The sequence below is a fragment of the Ictalurus punctatus genome, chromosome 18 (genome assembly GCF_001660625.3).
Source record: "Ictalurus punctatus breed USDA103 chromosome 18, Coco_2.0, whole genome shotgun sequence".
In the NCBI taxonomy this organism is placed as follows: domain Eukaryota; kingdom Metazoa; phylum Chordata; class Actinopteri; order Siluriformes; family Ictaluridae; genus Ictalurus; species Ictalurus punctatus.
This window is the reverse complement of record NC_030433.2, coordinates 7,793,132-7,810,924: the sequence shown is the minus strand read 5'-3', so window position 1 is coordinate 7,810,924 and position 17,793 is coordinate 7,793,132. Positions and strand designations below refer to the sequence as shown.

Here is a 17,793-nt window from a genome sequence, read left to right as displayed (position 1 = left end):
AAGGAAGGATGGATGGATGAGGAAGGAAGGAAGGAAGGATGGATGGATGAGGGAGGAAGGAAGGATGGATGAGGAAGGAAGGATGGATGAGGAAGGGAGGATGAGGAAGGAAGGATGGATGGATGAGGGAGGAAGGAAGGATGGATGAGGAAGGAAGGATGAGGGAGGAAGGATGAGGGAGGGAGGAAGGAAGGATGGATGGATGAGGGAGGATGGATGGATGAGGGAGGGAGGAAGGGAGGATGAGGGAGGGAGGAAGGATGGATGAGGGAGGGAGGATGAGGGAGGGAGGAAGGAAGGATGAGGGAGGGAGGAAGGATGGATGAGGGAGGAAGGATGAGGGAGGGAGGAAGGAAGGATGGATGGATGAGGGAGGATGGATGGATGGATGAGGGAGGATGGATGGATGAGGGAGGATGGATGGATGAGGGAGGGAGGAAGGGAGGATGAGGGAGGGAGGAAGGATGGATGAGGGAGGAAGGAAGGATGGATGAGGGAGGAAGGAAGGATGGATGGATGAGGAAGGAAGGAAGGATGAGGGAGGGAGGAAGGAAGGAAGGAAGGATGGATGAGGGAGGAAGGATGGATGAGGGAGGAAGGAAGGATGGATGAGGGAGGGAGGAAGGAAGGATGAGGAAGGAAGGAAGGAAGGATGAGGGAGGAAGGAAGGATGGATGGATGAGGGAGGAAGGAAGGAAGGATGGATGAGGAAGGAAGGAAGGATGGATGAGGAAGGAAGGAAGGATGGATGGATGAGGAAGGAAGGAAGGATGAGGGAGGGAGGAAGGAAGGAAGGAAGGATGGATGAGGGAGGAAGGATGGATGAGGAAGGGAGGAAGGAAGGAAGGATGAGGGAGGGAGGAAGGAAGGAAGGATGGATGGATGAGGGAGGGAGGATGAGGAAGGAAGGCAGGATGGATGAGTGAGGAAGGAAGGAAGGATGGATGAGGGAGGAAGGAAGGATGGATGAGGGAGGGGATGAGGGAGGGAATGAGGGAGGAAGGAAGGATGGATGAGGTAGGAAGGAAGGAAGGATGGATGAGGGAGGAAGGATGAGGAAGGAAGGCAGGATGGATGAGTGAGGAAGGAAGGAAGGATGGATGAGGGAGGAAGGAAGGATGGATGAGGGAGGGAATGAGGGAGGAAGGAAGGATGGATGAGGTAGGAAGGAAGGAAGGATGGATGAGGGAGGAAGGAAGGAAGGATGGATGAGGGAGGAAGGAAGGAAGGAAGGATGGATGAGGGAGGGAGGAAGGATGGATGAGGGAGGGAGGAAGGATGGATGGATGAGGGAGGAAGGAAGGATGGATGAGGAAGGGAGGAAGGATGGATGAGGGAGGAGGGAGGATGAGGAAGGAAGGATGGATGGATGGATGAGGGAGTAAGGATGGATGAGGGAGGGAGGATGAGGAAGGAAGGATGGAGGAAGAGTGAGTGAGGAGAGAGGGTGAGGTAAGGAAAAGGGAGGACGGAAGGAAGAGAGAGGGAGGGAGGAATGAAGGGAGGAGGGAGGAAGGATGGATGAGGAAGGAAGGATGGAGGAAGAGAGAGTGAGGGAAGGAAAAGGGAGGACGGACGGAAGGAAGAGAGAGGGAGGGAGGGAGGGAGGAATGAAGGGAGGAAGGATGGATGAGGAAGGAAGGATGGAGGAAGAGAGAGTGAGGGAAGGAAAAGGGAGGACGGACGGAAGGAAGAGAGAGGGAGGGAGGAAGGAAGGATGGATGAGGAAGGAAGGATGGAGGAAGAGAGTGAGAGAAGGAGGAAGGAAGGGAGTGAGAGGGAGGACTGAAGGGAGGGAGGAAGGAAGGATGGATAGAGGAAGAGAGAGTGAGGGAGGGAAGAAAGGAAGGATAAGGAATGAAGGGAGTAGGGAGGACCCCCCCCCCCCCCCGCAACGTAACCCAAGGATACGGGGGTTGACTAAGGTTATTTCGTGTGTGTGAGACACAGCGGTCACTGTGAACTCTTCATCTGGTCGGATTAATCTGGCATTAAAATCGGCATAATCTAATATTCCAGCTTTAAAAACATGTAGGGCTTTAAAATCCATTTACACACACACACACACACACATACATTTGGCAATTAAAATGGTGGCTCTGGAGGAAACCGCACTTTCCCTCATCACAAGAGTTTATTACACACAGAGATGAGCTTCATGTTCCTTTAAGTGAGATCGGTGCGGAATGAGAGAGGAGGGGGTTATGAGAGAGAGAGAGAGAGAGAGAGAGAGAGAGAGCGAGAGATGAAAGTGAGGAAAAAAACAATAGGGGGAAAAAAAGCAAAAAATGCCCTGGACTACAAGGGGAGGAAGAAGGAATGAAAGATGAACGAGAAGGAAGAGGGATAAGATAGAATGAAGGAAATGGAAAAAGCGGGGGAGAGGAAGAAAGGAACGAAAAGATGAAAGAAAGAAATGAATGAACAGAAAAATGAGAAGGAAAGGAGGAAGGAAGGAGGAAAAGGAATGAAGGAAGAGGAAAGAGAGATGGATGAGGGGGAAGGAAGTAGGAAGGAATTTTTATATTCGAGGGGGTTTATGAAAAGTTATGCAAATTTGCGATTATTAAACTGTTTCTCTCGTCTTTTCTAAACACCCCCGCCTTCTTTGCAGTTTGCGTGAGATCCACACACACACACACACACACACACACACACACACACACACACACACACACACACACACACACGCGCAATCAAATAATCACGACAGCTACCGGGGGACTAAAACTTTGAAAATGCTGCAGGGTCGAGTGAGGTAGCGGAACTGCAGTGTGAATTGTGAGCGCCCCACACACACACACACACACACACACACACACACACACACACACACACACACTCTGCCTCAACCCCTGAGCATTGTTATTCAGAACACGTTTGCTCTGATCAGAGGGAAGTGCTGAACCCCTGGCGGTCAGGCTGCCGTGTGTTTATCGCTGCGTCTCTGCTCTGATTTATGCGTCAGATGCGCAGCTGCTTTCCTCAAATATTTACATGCAGGAAGCTGCAGGTTCAGATAAAGCGGCAGAACCGGGATCAGGGTTTGGCACAGTGGCGCTTTTATTTCTGCCCTGAGCCTGGTTCGTCAGTTTCATCACCACCACGCGCCGAACTGAAAGAGCCGCCTATGCTTTGATTCGATTGTCGCTTAGGGTCTGGACGATACCATGACGCAACATCGATATCGTAAACCACATCGGGATATCTTTTTCAACGTAAAAACCCAGTAAACATATAACAGATACAAACTCTACTGGGATTTAGTTGAAGTCATTTCTACACCACGACGCTGCTGAATTCTGGATCCTGATTGGTCAGAAGGTGTTGGTTCATTTTCTATAACAGCAGCTATGATGGTAGCGCAGGTTTGTGTTAATGCGCGCGTTCTGATATGTCGTCTCCATGGTAACAGCTCATTCAAAGCGTTTTCTGTATGTTTAACGTTTATGTAAGGAGTCTCCAGTGTCAGCGCTTTGTAAAAGGTAAAGCTGCAACTTTATCTTGCGACAGGACGGAGTTCACGCTTCTTTGCGGTTTCTGGGTAACATGACAAGCTGCATCGTTGTTGTTCTTGTTGTTGTAGTTGTAATAGTTGTAATAGTTGTGGCAGTAGTTGTTGCAGTAGTTGAAATAGTTGTTGTAATAGTTGTAGTAGTTGAAATAGTTGTTGTAGTAATTGTAGTTGTAATAGTAGTAGTTGTTGTAATAGGTGTTGTAGTAACTTCAAGAGCGTGAGAGTTTGTATCTGCTATAACGTAAGTGAGAACTGGAACTAACTTAATTTTATGTAAATATAAATGGATAAACAGTAGGTTTTTATTCAGGATGTGCGGTTATAGGAAAATGATCAATTCAGAGTAATAACATTTAGCTCGGCATCATCACACTGTCATGTCCTTTATTAATTTCCCATATTCGCACGACACGCAGCGTGTTATTCCGAACTCGCGTTACTATTCGGCCAGAGCTGTACGTCTGCATCGCGTGTTTTCCGAGGAGCCTGAAGGCCGCCTGTGTCGAACCCTAAATTTGTCGAGTAGACGATGATAAATATAACTCCGCTTCTGCTGGCCGTGCGGAACGTCTCCCTCGGTGGTTTTTTAGTGGCCCAGCTCGGATGTGATGTGGGTTTTAATATTATTGTTGTTATTTAGTGTAAACCTGTAAGAGAGTCGGCACACGGCGCTGAGGCAGCAGAAACCAGAACACTATAAATAATGTACAAAATGACTCATCTGTTCATCTGTACGACCCTCCCATCGAGGAGAACCACACACACACACACACACACACACACACACACACTGAGTAGCTACTGCATACTACAGCATTCTGTTCTACTTCCTGCTATTGTAGTTCATGATATCCCATTCAGTTCCATTACGTTTCATTCTATTCTATCCCTGCTATTCTAGTTCATGTTATCCCCTTCTATTCTATTGTTTCCTTCTATTCTATTGTTTCATATTTCATTCTATTCCCTTGTTTCCTTCTATTCTATTATATGCTACTGTATTGTTTCATTCTATTCTATTTCGTGATAGCCGAGTCTATTCCAAAAAGCACTGAATCAAACTACAGTCCTAAATTTATAATAAAAACTCACTTCCACTGCACTTTGTGGTTTCTGTCACTCGCCGCCTTTAGTCATATTATTTTCCTTCTGTTTACTTTTGCTCATAATGTTTTAATTAGACATTACAGATCTTACTCGCGCTCCCACTCTATCAGAGCATCTGCACCGCGTTTGAGGAGCAACGCGGCCTCATTACTAACACATCACTTCCGTTATAATAAATGACAAGTTACACTGATACAACATATAATGACAATACACTTAAATTAAACTAAACCTTTTAAGCAACTTGCGTCAGCATCACTGTCGTGCTCGCGCTACACAAACATCGCTTTATAAAGTTTGACCTTCTCTGCGGTGTTTAATATAAAATGCTCCCTTGCCGTCGAGGACATTCTTCCTCAGTCACTTGATTTCTCCTCCATCTGATGGTGACTGAGGTCATGTTGGGAATAAAAGGTAACGCTGACATAAACAGTAAGCTGAAGAAAGTCATTGTCGGTGACTCTGGATATTAGGCTAAAGCTAGCGGTGTCGCATTACGTGCGTATGATGTCATGTGCCGTCGACTAGGAAGCGGCTTATACTTCCGGTTAGCAAAAAAACCCGCTAGTATTCCATTTGAGACGACATTACCTTTCAGCTGTGTCTCAGGTGGTAGAGCGGGTTGTCCACCAATCATAGGGTTGGCGGTTCAATTGACATGACTCCACATACCAAAGTGTCCTTGGGCAAGACACTGAACCCCAAGTTGCTCCCGATGGCAAGTTAGCGCCTTGCACACTGCTACCATTGGTGTGTGAGTGTGTGTGTGTGAATGGGTGAATGAGACACAGTGTAAAGCGCCTTGGATAAAAGCGCTATATAAGTGCAGACCATTTACCATTCTAAAATTCACACACTAGACAGTAGAGTGCATAGTGTAAGTGTGTAGTACTTAATTCGGGACACAACTTTAGTATTTACTCTCCGATGCATGTTTTCGGAACAGAAGTAACGTAATGAATAAACAAGCCGCGTGCCACGCACAGACCAACTAATCCATACCGATTAATCCATAACTAATCCATAACGTCGACAATGATTTTCATAATCGATTATTACCCCCTAGTCTACCCCTAGTGGTCAGTGGTGTAATTGCAGTAGGTCTATAGGAAAGTTTTGAAAATGTTTGTTTGTTTATATATATATATATATATATATATATATATATATATATATATATATATATATATATATATATATATATATATATATATATATATATATATATATATATATAATATATATATAATTAGTATGTGTGTGTGTGTGTGTATATAATGTGTATATGTGTGTGTGGTTTTTTTGGTTTTGTTAAATGTATCAAAACATATTCAAATGAGATGTTTTTAAAATTAATCAATTTGTTTATTTGCAAATATCACGTTAGCTGAGTTGACGATCGTTCATTGATGGATTTATTTTAAATTTATTTACAAATTAAATGATTATTTGCAAAAACCTATGAGTGGTAGACAAGTTCAAGTGTTGCATTAATGGGTCAAATAAACAAAGGATAATTCAGAGAGTCAAATTAAATGTCACCCCAACAATAAAATGTAAAAAATCAAATCTTGAAATGTTTTGATTCAATATTTATGTCAATCTTAATAATGTTAAATATTATTAAAATAAAGCAACATGTATAGAAATGACTTTAATATATAGACTATAATTGTTGTGGATTGAGGGGGTTCAATTCAATTTTATTTGTTTAGCGCTTTTTACAATAGACATTGTCTCAAAGCAGCTTTACAGAAATATCAACATGGTATACAGATATTAAAGGTGTGAGTTTATCCCAACTGAGCAAGCCACTGAGTGGCGACGGTGGCAAGGAAAAACTCCCTAAGATGTTTTAAGAGGAAGAAACCTTGAGAGGAACCCGACTCAGAAGGGAACCCATCCTCATCTGGGTAACAACAGATATTGTGAAAAAGTTCATTATGGATTTATATGAAGTCTGTATGGCGTTAGGAGCAGCCGTAGTCCCAGCAGTCTGGAATTAGAGAAGATTTGAGCTCCACCCAGAGGCAGAAAGGATCTGGATCTCTAGTATCTCCATAAATTCGTGTGGGGCTTGGCGAAAGGAGAGAGGGAGAAAAAAAGATTATTATGACTGCGAAGTAGTAGAACAGAATCTAGTCAGGGTAGGCTTGAGTAAACAAATACGTTTTAAGCTTAGACTTAAACACTGAGACTGTGTCTGAGTCCCGAACACTAATTGGAAGACTGTTCCATAACTGTGGTGCTCTATAAGCGAAAGCTCTTCCCCCTGCTGTAGCCTTCACTATTCGAGGTACCGTCAAATAGCCTGCATCTTTTGACCTAAGTAGGCGTGGCGGATCATAGAAAACCAAATGGTCGCTTAGATATTGTGGCGTGAGACCGTTTAGTGCTTTATAGGTTAATAAGAGTATTTTATAATTAATGCGAGATTTCACTGGGAGCCAATGCAGTATTGATAATATCGGTGTGATATGGTCATATCTTCTAGTTCTAGTTAGGACTCTAGCAGCTGCATTCTGGACTAACTGGAGCTTATTTATATTCCTACTGGAACATCCAGACAGTAAGGCATTACAGTAATCTAATCTAGAGGTGACGAATACATGAACTAGTATTTCCGCATCATGTAGTGACAATATGTTTCTTATTTTAGAAATATTTCTGAGATGAAAGAAGGCTATCCTAGTAATATTATCTACATGAGCATCAAATGATAGGCTGGAGTCAATAATCACTCCAAGGTCTTTAACTGCTGTACATGAAAAACAGAAAGACCATCCAGAGTAACCATGTGATCAGAAAGATTACTTCTAGCTACACGTGGGCCTAATAAAAGTATTTGTTTTATCAGAATTAAGTAGAAGGAAGTTAATTAACATCCAATGTCTAATGTCCTTTACACAATCCTCAACTTTACTAAGCTTATGTCTGTCCTCTGGCTTCGCTGAAACATACAACTGTGTATCATCAGCATCACAGTGGAAGCTAATTCCATGTTTGCGAATAATTTGACCTAGGGGTAGCATATATAAAGTAAAGAGCAGTGGGCCTAAAACAGAACCCTGTGGAACTCCAAAAGTAACCTCAGTACGCATGGAGAATTCACCATTTACATCTAGGAACTGATAACGATCGGTCAGATAAGACCTGAGCCAGGAGAGGACTGTTCCCTTAATACCAACAACATTTTCTAATCTATCAAGTAGAATAGTGTGATCTATAGTATCAAAAGCTGCACTAAGGTCGAGTAACACAAGCAGCGAGACACAACCCTGATCGTAGGTCAGTAGAAGGTCATTTACTACTTTAACTAACGCTGTCTCTGTGCTATGATGAGGTCTAAATCCTGACTGATACATTTCATGAATGTTATTCCTATCTAAGTACGAGCTTAACTGCTTTGCTACAACCTTTTCTAAAATCTTAGAGATGAAGGGGAGATTTGATATTGGTCTATAGCTGGACAATTGAGACGGTCAAGATCAGGTTTTTTAATCAAGGGTTTAATAACTGCTAATTTAAGTGATTTAGGTACATAGCCAGTGCTTAGGGAAGAATTGATTATATTTAAAAGTGATTCAATTACTCCTGGACAAATCTGTTTAAACAAACGTAGGTACGGGATCTAGTATACAAGTTGATGAATTGGCTGAAGAGATTAATGTAGCTAGTTCGGTCTCTCTAAGCGGAGCAAAACACTCTAAACATTGATCTGATATTGCTACATTGTCATGTAATGGGTTTGTTACAGTACTGTCCGGTTTTAATTTAATGGCCTGTATTTCACGTCTAATATTTTCAACCTTATCAATGAAAAATTTCATGAAATCTTCACTGCTATGTAATGATTGAGTGTTTCTCTCTGTAGTGGTTTTATTCCTAGTTAATTTTGCTACTGTGTTGAAAAGGAATCTAGAATTGTTTTTGTTGTCTCCTATTAAGGTGGAGAAATAGATTTTTCTAGCATCGCCAAGACATTTCCTATATTTCAGTAGGCTCTCCTTCCATGCTGTTTGAAATATCACCAGTTTGGTTTGACGCCATTTACGTTCTAATTGTCGAGTTGTCTGTTTCAAGGTTCGCGTTTGATCGTTATACCAGGGTGCTAATTTTTTTTCTCTGATTATTTTCCTTTTGAGTGGGGGTCCTTGTGGATTGTTCGAAATATGCTAGGGATCCAATGCCCACAAAAGGTTGAGAACCATTGGTCTATTGTACGGATTTTAGAAAGATAATATCGTCTCAAATGGCACACATTTTGTTTTTTACAAACCTCAAGGTTTGTAAATCCGAATAATCAATTAATCGAAATAAATAATCGGCCAACTAATCGATAATGAAAATAAACGTTAGTTGCAGCCCTAATTCTATTATTTCATGTTATCTCACTCTATTCCATTGTTTCCTGCTATTCTATTCAATTCTGTTCTACTTCACGAACTCCCATGCTCTTCCATTATATTGTATTCTATGCTATTTCTTTCTGTTCTATTCCATTCTCTTTCCTGTTCTACTATACTGTTGTATTTCATTTTATTTCATTCTGTTCTGTATGTGACACAGATACTCGTACACTTTTTTTCTTTAAAATAGTAAGCTGATTTTAATCAAAAAATTTTTATAACATCACCTCAGATGTTAAGAGACTTCCTCCACATCTGTTTCTGATGATTTAATTAGGCCCTCCTTCATTAACTGTAATAATCGAGATAACGGTGAGTCAGCGAAGCTGTACGTTAGCAGTAGTCACTGGATCGTACGCCATTTAGCATCCATACAGAAGTTCTTCTGTCTCTTTGTGTGTGGGTTAGAGTACAGTGATAACTATATAAATCCTGTTTTCAGTGTGAAGGCAGATGGTGGAGTACACACGAGGTCACAGTTTGGTACGTCAGGAGCGAGTTGGATTTCTTTTCCAGACAGTCCGGTTTCCCCCATAATGTTCAATACTCTTAGTTTTAATACGATATTTTTAAAGGCTGAATGATGATCAGTGTGAGAATTAAACAGAACAACACACACTGGAATAATGCACAGTACAACTCAACAGAAAAGAACAGCATGAAATAGAATTGATGGAATTGAAATAGGATCGACATCTGCCTTCACACTAAATAGGATTTATAGTTCTCGCTGTATGATGTGCACACACACACACACACACACACACACACACACACACGATGACACTGTCTAATCCAGAGACTCTGGCTAACATACAGCTTCACTGACTTGCTGTTATCTTGTTTATTCCTGTTAATGAAGGAAGCAAAGTCAGAATTATATCATCAGAATCACATGTGGAGGAAGTCTCAACATCTGAGGCATTATTAAATTCAAATTTGATTAAATCACTTAGCTTTTTTTTAAAGGACAGAGTGTGCGTGTGTGTGTGTCTGTGTAATAGGTCACAGAGATTAAGCCAATCTATTATGTCTCTGGTCAAATGTACGCTGATTAAATTCAAAGCCGGGGGTTTATACCTGTGAATAAGCTTCATATTGCTGATGAAACGGATTTCTGCATGTTTTTATTTTTTCCTTTTTCGTCCTGGATGAAGCAGTAATGCTGAAGCAGACATACGCAGCGCCGCAGGGTGGGTGTGGGGGGGTGTATGTGTGTGAGAGAGAGACGGAGAGCATGGCCAGGGACGTGAAACACCAGTAGAGAAAACGGCTCTATATGTGTGTATATATAATCTATTGAATCACTATCATCTGAGAGTTTCATATCCTAAAAGCCTGCAGGGTTTTAAACATCTCAGCAATTAGCAGCAGTTTTTTTCTCCTGTTTTTCTCCCAGAATAAGCTGAGGATTTTTTATTTTATTTATTTAATTTTTTTTAAGGCATTTTATTTTTGTTTTGAATAGTTAAACACCTTTATGTATTTAGAAACCTTTATGTTAAACATACAAAGCTATATCACTGCATTGAGAACAGGTCGGGAATGAATGCATTTTAATGAGATGAAACTAAATACTAGTATTTCATATTTATGTTGGAGTTGTTGAACTCTGACCCAGGATTAAATTAAACAATTTATGATGATAATGATAATAATAATAATAATAATAATAATAATAATAATAATAATAATAATATAAATAAATACATACATAAAATTTAAATTTACATACATAAATTTAAAATTTAATTTTTATTTGGATAAAACCTATTTTATATCTTCTGCATTGGTCAGTAGAAAAGAAAAATATTTTCAAACACTAGTTGTCCAAAATGTTTCCAAGAACATTTGTATGTTAATCATATATTATGTAATGTACTTATTGTGTACAGAAAGTATAAAAGGTATGTTTAAAAAATAAATATATATTTAAAAAATCTATAAATTGCAGTAGTATAGAAAAGCTGTTGGTTTAAACCCTGCAGAATAGATTTTATTTTTTATTTTCTGGATAAAACATCATGGAACGATATTTGTGCCGCTCGGATTTGGATCGGAAATTTGTGAATTTTTATGCTGAATTTTTTTTTCAAATTCCATTTTAAGAAATCTAAACGTATGAAATATTAATGTATTAGATTATTAACGTATTCGATTCAACACATAGATTGTCATTGATATTTCAGCTATTCAGCGTTTTCCTTTTAATGGCTTAAATACATTTTAAGGAATGTTTTCATCCTAAAGGAGAGCAGAAATGAGTATTTATGTCAATATTATTGGCACTCTGAGGAACGTCCGAGAAAATGGTGTATTGACCTCGGGGTAAAGTGTAACTAGTAATGGCGTTACTAGGAAAAAGGTATTCAATTAAAACATTTTTATTCAAATAATATTTAATCATTATCGCCATCATAAAATGACCAATAAGAAGTTTCAATTAATACAAAAATGACCAAACTGATCGATCAGGTAGCTATAACGTGAGTACGGAAGGCAGTTTACCGAGCTTGAAAATCATTGTGATGTGAAACCAAATGATCAAGATTTGAAAGCAACCTTAGTTTCCAAAAAAATATGGTCGCGATATGGTAGGAAAATGATTCTGCTGAAGTAAATGTACAATTCTGTGGACAAGGACTCGAAGGATCCTAAAAATATAAGCTTTTAAAGAGATTGCTGTACACTGACATGACTGCAATCAAGGAACCTCCATTACATCGCCTGTCCATCTGGGATTACTGCTCCAACCCTCCATGCATGCGCGCACACACACACACCAAGCTTTCAGTGATGCACAAGAAACAGGAAGATTAAAAAAAAAAACAACCTCTGTAGACTCCTTCATAATGCAGCCATAACATTGGGATCACTTGGGGAAATAATCCAAACCTGGGTAAAAATAAAACAGAGCCTACAGAGCGAGCATATGTACAACACCCAGCAGGAGAGAAGCAGTTCGAGATAAGAGTCCCTCAAGGCTAAGTATTGGGTCCGTTTCTATTTTATGGTCTTCAGTGGATTTAAAAAAAAAAAAAAAAAAAAAAAAAAAGTATTTCTAGAACAGTGCTGGTGAATTCTCGATTCTGATTGGTCAGATTTTCAGTAACAGCAGCTCTGACAGTAGGTTATATTAATGCACTGGTTCTCATATGTTATAATTTCTACAGTATAGTACAATGTTGTTAATACGGTAAGTAGGGGTGTAACGATACTGGCTTCTCGATTCTATTTGATTCTCTGAATGTTCTGAACAAAATCCGAATGAGGACAAATTCATGATTTTTTTTTTTTTTTTTTTTTTAGGTTGTGAATCATAAACAATAGTTTTTGTCTGTATAAAACCTATATTAATAAGAAATGGCTATGAACGGAGGTTTAATGCTGTAAACAAAATGTTCTACAGGTTTATCATATCGGGGGGTAGGGGTAAATAAAATTAATTATTTTATAAATTCTCTCAAAGTTTTGATCGAATTAACAAAGTCTCTGACTCATGGGGAAGAAATAATCCATTGAAACATACAGCCGCAGTCGCGGCGTAGATTTAACCTGAAGTAGAGCTCCAAAGTCGGCTAAAACACCTGACTTCCACGGCCTCCTTCTCAGGCACTATAGATCACAGCGGCTCGGGGCTAGGGTCGTCTGGAAGATGATGAGCTCTTGTAGATGTTATTAAATGGTCAGGTAACCTTATAACCTTATTGCTCTCTGCATACTTAAACTGTATGGGTTGTGCACCAGAGATTTGGACCTCTAGTGGTCAAACAGTGCAGTTGCATAAAATACATAATTAATAGGACGTTGATTCCTAAGGTGCAAATCGCACAACACCATGTTGTTCATTTTCTTAGAACGGTGTGACGCAGAGTGTTATTTATTTATTTATTAATTCTTTAATTATTCTGCACTCTGAAGTCAGTAATACATATAATTAGTCATTAATACGTTTTCTGCTCTGTGGTAAATAAATGAAATGAGTAAAGAGTAACAGTACAAATATTTGGAAATGTGCATGCGCTGTCAATCTAAATAGAATCTCGATCTAATATAAGAATATACCCAGATTAAATCAGATTAAGCGTACGCGTATATCCGGGTTTGTAGGCACCGAACCGTAAAGAGAAAACTGATGAGAGAAACTCTTAGCCAGCATCTCGAAGCTCTCTGCAGGGTGTCGACTCTTCCGGCGGGGAACCAACACCGACAGTCTGGGAATTAATTAATCCAAAACGACACCTCATCCGACATACAGGGAAACAAACTCGCACGTTCTCTCCAAACCGGATCCGACTGGGATTTGATGAAAGATGGAAAGCGTGACCTCATCACATCTTTGTGCATCTGAATAAAGATTGTGGTTCTACATTATAAGGTTTATTTTATTTTATAAACACTATGACATTTAATGAAGATTCCTAATCCTTTTTAGATGATCTGTTTATTCACCAGTACACGGAAGTCCAGAGAGGCTGAGCACGATTCGTTTATTTCTAGTGATTTGTTCATCGATCTAGCATGCTGATCGTAGTGACTGCCTCTAAAACGGTTAACAGTTACGGACTGTGACACCAGTTTAGGAAATCGTTTTGCTAGTTTCACCTATTAGTACATGTTATCTATGATTAAATAATTAATATTAGCTAGCCGTTTCACTATACACGACAATTTATTTCTACTCTTTTCCCAATATTACGAATTAAGGCGTGGAGTGACTTCTTTGAACTTTAAATTACCCTTAAAGCCTTGTTAGTTAATTTCACTCAGCTTTGAAACTGAACCTTATTTAAAAAAAGCAAGATATCTCTTAGACATATCCGCTAAATCAAATTTTGAAATTGATTTTTTTTTTTAATTCAAAAACGAATTTCAATAATTCCATATGTCAATTAGCAGTTATACTTTACACATGCTATAAATGATGTGGACGGTTATGTTACGATTTCATTAATCAGTTGTTGTTTTTTCTACCAAATTTTTAAGCTAACCTCGAACGCATGTAAGTTAACGAGAGATGCTCGAGAGGTCCTGTTGTGTTTTGTCTCGAAGTCTGAAAGCTAGAAAGTGATGAAACGCAATCTGCTCACCATCCAAAAGGTTAATAGCGCAAGAATGTTGTTGCTAGGCAACTATAAAATATGGAAAGAGGCTTTAGGTATTTTATACATAGTGTTGAGTAACAGCGACCGTGGGAACAAGACAATCATCAACGAATAACAAACAAACAAATAAATAAATAAGAACAGTTCCATTGGACGTGTTGGTTAATTACTAAAACAAGAAGACTTCATACAACTAAACGTACGCTGTAATTACACTTGGCATCGACTGCTAACAGGACAGAGCAAGCAGAGGGAAAAATGTATTTAACATATAAATAAAAACCCCTTATTTTTTTTTTACTCATTTATTTTTATATATATATATATATATATATAAATTATATATATATATATATATATATATTATATATATATATATATATATATCATATAATATATATATCATATATATATCATATATATTATGATATATATATATATTATATGATATATATATATATATCATATAATATATATATATGATATATATATATCATATATATATATTATATGATATATATATGATATATATATATCATATATATATATTATATGATATATATATATATATCATATAATATATATATATCATATAATATATATATCATATATATATCATATATATTATATGATATATATATATATATTATATGATATATATATATATATATATCATATAATATATATATATCATATAATATATATATATCATATAATATATATATATATATCATATATATATATATATATATATATATATATATATATATATATATATATGTATATATGATATATTTATTTTTCTCAGATGTGCACCAAGCAACGTGTCTTGCTTTAAAATGCTTTAAAGCAATACTATGTTTGTTTTAATTGATACGGAACAAAAAATGTTCCACTGTAGGGAGGTTCTCTCGGCGTCATCACTTCCTGATTTTAATGGACTTCGCTCCTCCGTTTGCCCCGACACGGACCTCTTTCCCACAACCCCTCCTCTCATTTGTGTCCACTCCGTTTCGCCCTCTTCCCCTGACAGGAAATCCATCATGTCCATGATTTAAACATGATGAGATGAGAGCGCTCGCTTCCCTAGCCTTGTCTCGTGCGAAGAAAAATGACACGGACGACAAGAACGAGCTGCATCAGCAGACCGGCCATGCAGGAAACGTGCACCTGCCCACCGTTTTCGTTCCCAGAAATCTTCGAACCCGTTATTCAGGTGACTTTTTAATAACATTTTCAGCAATTTTTAGGGTTTAGAAAAGTACCAATTAAATACATGTAATGCTTGCGTTAGATTAATGGATTTATAATTGATATGAGAGAGCCAGTGACTAACAAACTAGCTCGTTTGCGTCTAGCGTGGTCAGGCATATCTAAATGGTGCACTTATATAGTGCTTTTATCCAAAGTGCTTTACACTGTCTCACATTCAGCCATTCACACACACACACTCACCCCAATTATAGCAGAGCTGCCATGCAAGGCGCTAACTTGCCATCGGGAGCAACTTGGGGTTCAGTGTCTTGCCCAAGGACACTTCGGTATGTGGAGTCACGTGGGCCGGGAATCGAACCGCCAACCCTTCGATTAGTGGACAACCCGCTCTACCACCTGAGCCACAGCTGCCCAATAAAGCAAAATGAACACAAATATATATATAGACGTACAGTGGGGGAAATAAGTATTGAACGCATCAACATTTATTTTTTCTTTTTTTCAGTAAATATATTTCCAATAAGGCTATCAGCGTTTCAAAGTTACAGTGCCACACTGCCCCCTGCCGGCCCGGAGAGGAGTTCCAGCATCCGTCACTCAGGCTGTGAAGTCCCGCAGTTCTGAATTATTCATGAGGTGTGAGTTTTCGACTCAAGGCCAGAATGCCAGATGGAGTGTATTGTACAGTAGAGCAGAGCAGAGACGTGGCAGCCTGATGGAGAGGCGTTTAATCATCTCTACAGTGAAAACCGGGAGCCGTTACAGAGAGCGAACACCCTGAAGCGTTGCATAATGATCCAGTCATAAACTGCTGCAGCAGACAGTCAGGTTCTTTTAGTGCTGCCGTTTAAACGGAAGGCTTTTAAAACAACAGCACGCCCTCTCAAGTGTGTGAAGTGTGTAGCAGGCGTACGCACTGTGATTGCAGTGTGAGGTTTAAAAAAAAAAAAAAAAAAAGGCAGGAAAAGATAATTGCTGATGTGACTGGAAGCAGTGAAACAGAGCGGGTCTGAGTGGTCAGATCTATAAATCACAGGTTTATATGAATGCGCTCATTCTATATTCAAACTTTATCGTTTCTATAGCGACAGCTCGTTCATAAGGATGCGCCACATAAACAGGTTTAAAAACCGTGTGTAATTGTCGATCAGGTGAGATGTTTATGGAAGGAGTCTCCAGTGTCGGCGTTTTCTGATGTCCCCGGTGTTTGCACAGTTGTAAACGGATAAAAGGAATGACCTGATGTTCTGATAAATAATCAATCTGAATTGTTGGAAAATTGTTGCGGTATAAGAGGAATAAAACACTTCGGGACATGTTGAGATGAAGGAAAATGATCGACTTCAGGAGGGTAACAACAGTAACCCCGCTCCCAGAACGTTTTATTCCTTACTTAACACCTGGAACCCGTCACGCATTTACAATCGATCTCGGTACTTTATACTGTAGACTTCTTAGAGAGTTCTTTAAGGGTTCGATTAAGCGTCCTTAACCTCATCAATAAATGCTAGCTGAAAGGCTTCCTGAGAGTGCAGCACTGTGTTGTAAGGTTCTGCCTGGAAACATTAAGGAACAGCTGAAGAACATGGGTTCAGGGAGGATTATTCTCAGTTATGTTTATCATAAAAGTCGATTTATTTGTTAATTTCATTAAACAGAACAGCAGCTGTAACTCGGGTGCCTTTTCTAACTCGGTGGCGCATCGGGCCGTGATGAATGGAGCGCTAAAAACGGCGCGGAGGCTGACGACGGGTCCGAGTCAGGAGCAGCTGCAAACCTGCTGACTACAGCGTGAATCGTACACAAATAAAACAGGTGCCTAATAAGGTCGCATGTTGGGAAATGTGGGAAATGTGTGTCACGACTGCTATTTCAGCACATAATTCAGGCTGTTGCTGAGGATGCACTCAGATTGAATGCAAAAGTGGCACAGATCCATTCTTTCTCCTCTTCGTGTGGACGTGGCCAGTTTGGAATGGATGCATATCTCGCGCGTTGCCACGCAGTCACATTAATGCTGAATGTAAACCGTTTCGATTGGGGGTGGAGCTAATTTCCAGGTCCGAAAAACGTTAGTGTTAGCCTAAAATGAAGAAACTCATGAAGTCTATGAATTCCAGGTGAAGAAACACTACAGGTAAAGTGATTTGATGACAGAAATTCGCAAATACTTTAACCTCGTGATGAGGAGACTACACCAGCGGCGCTACGGAAGAGAAAGCGACAAGCGACCATCTTAAAATTATTCTGCGTCTGAGTCTCTGGACTTTTTTTTGTTTGAAGAGGTGCCATTTGACGTCATTGACGCTCGAGTTTTCCGAATCGTAGTCGAGGCTCTTCAGATCGCCTCTTAAAGTGACGGAAAATTCATCTGTCCGTTGATGGCGTGCGATTTGAGGAGGCATCCTCCATCTCGTCATCTGCGCAACCATTTAATCTC

The 17,793-nt window shown here is 39.5% G+C and overlaps 1 long non-coding RNA gene across 1 annotated transcript in view; it reads left to right on the top strand.

Annotated features, from left to right (window-relative positions):
- Positions 1-17,793, top strand: part of LOC108278594 (uncharacterized) — a 54,210-nt gene that overhangs the window by 22,072 nt on the left and 14,345 nt on the right. The gene's annotated exons all lie outside the window — the stretch shown is intronic.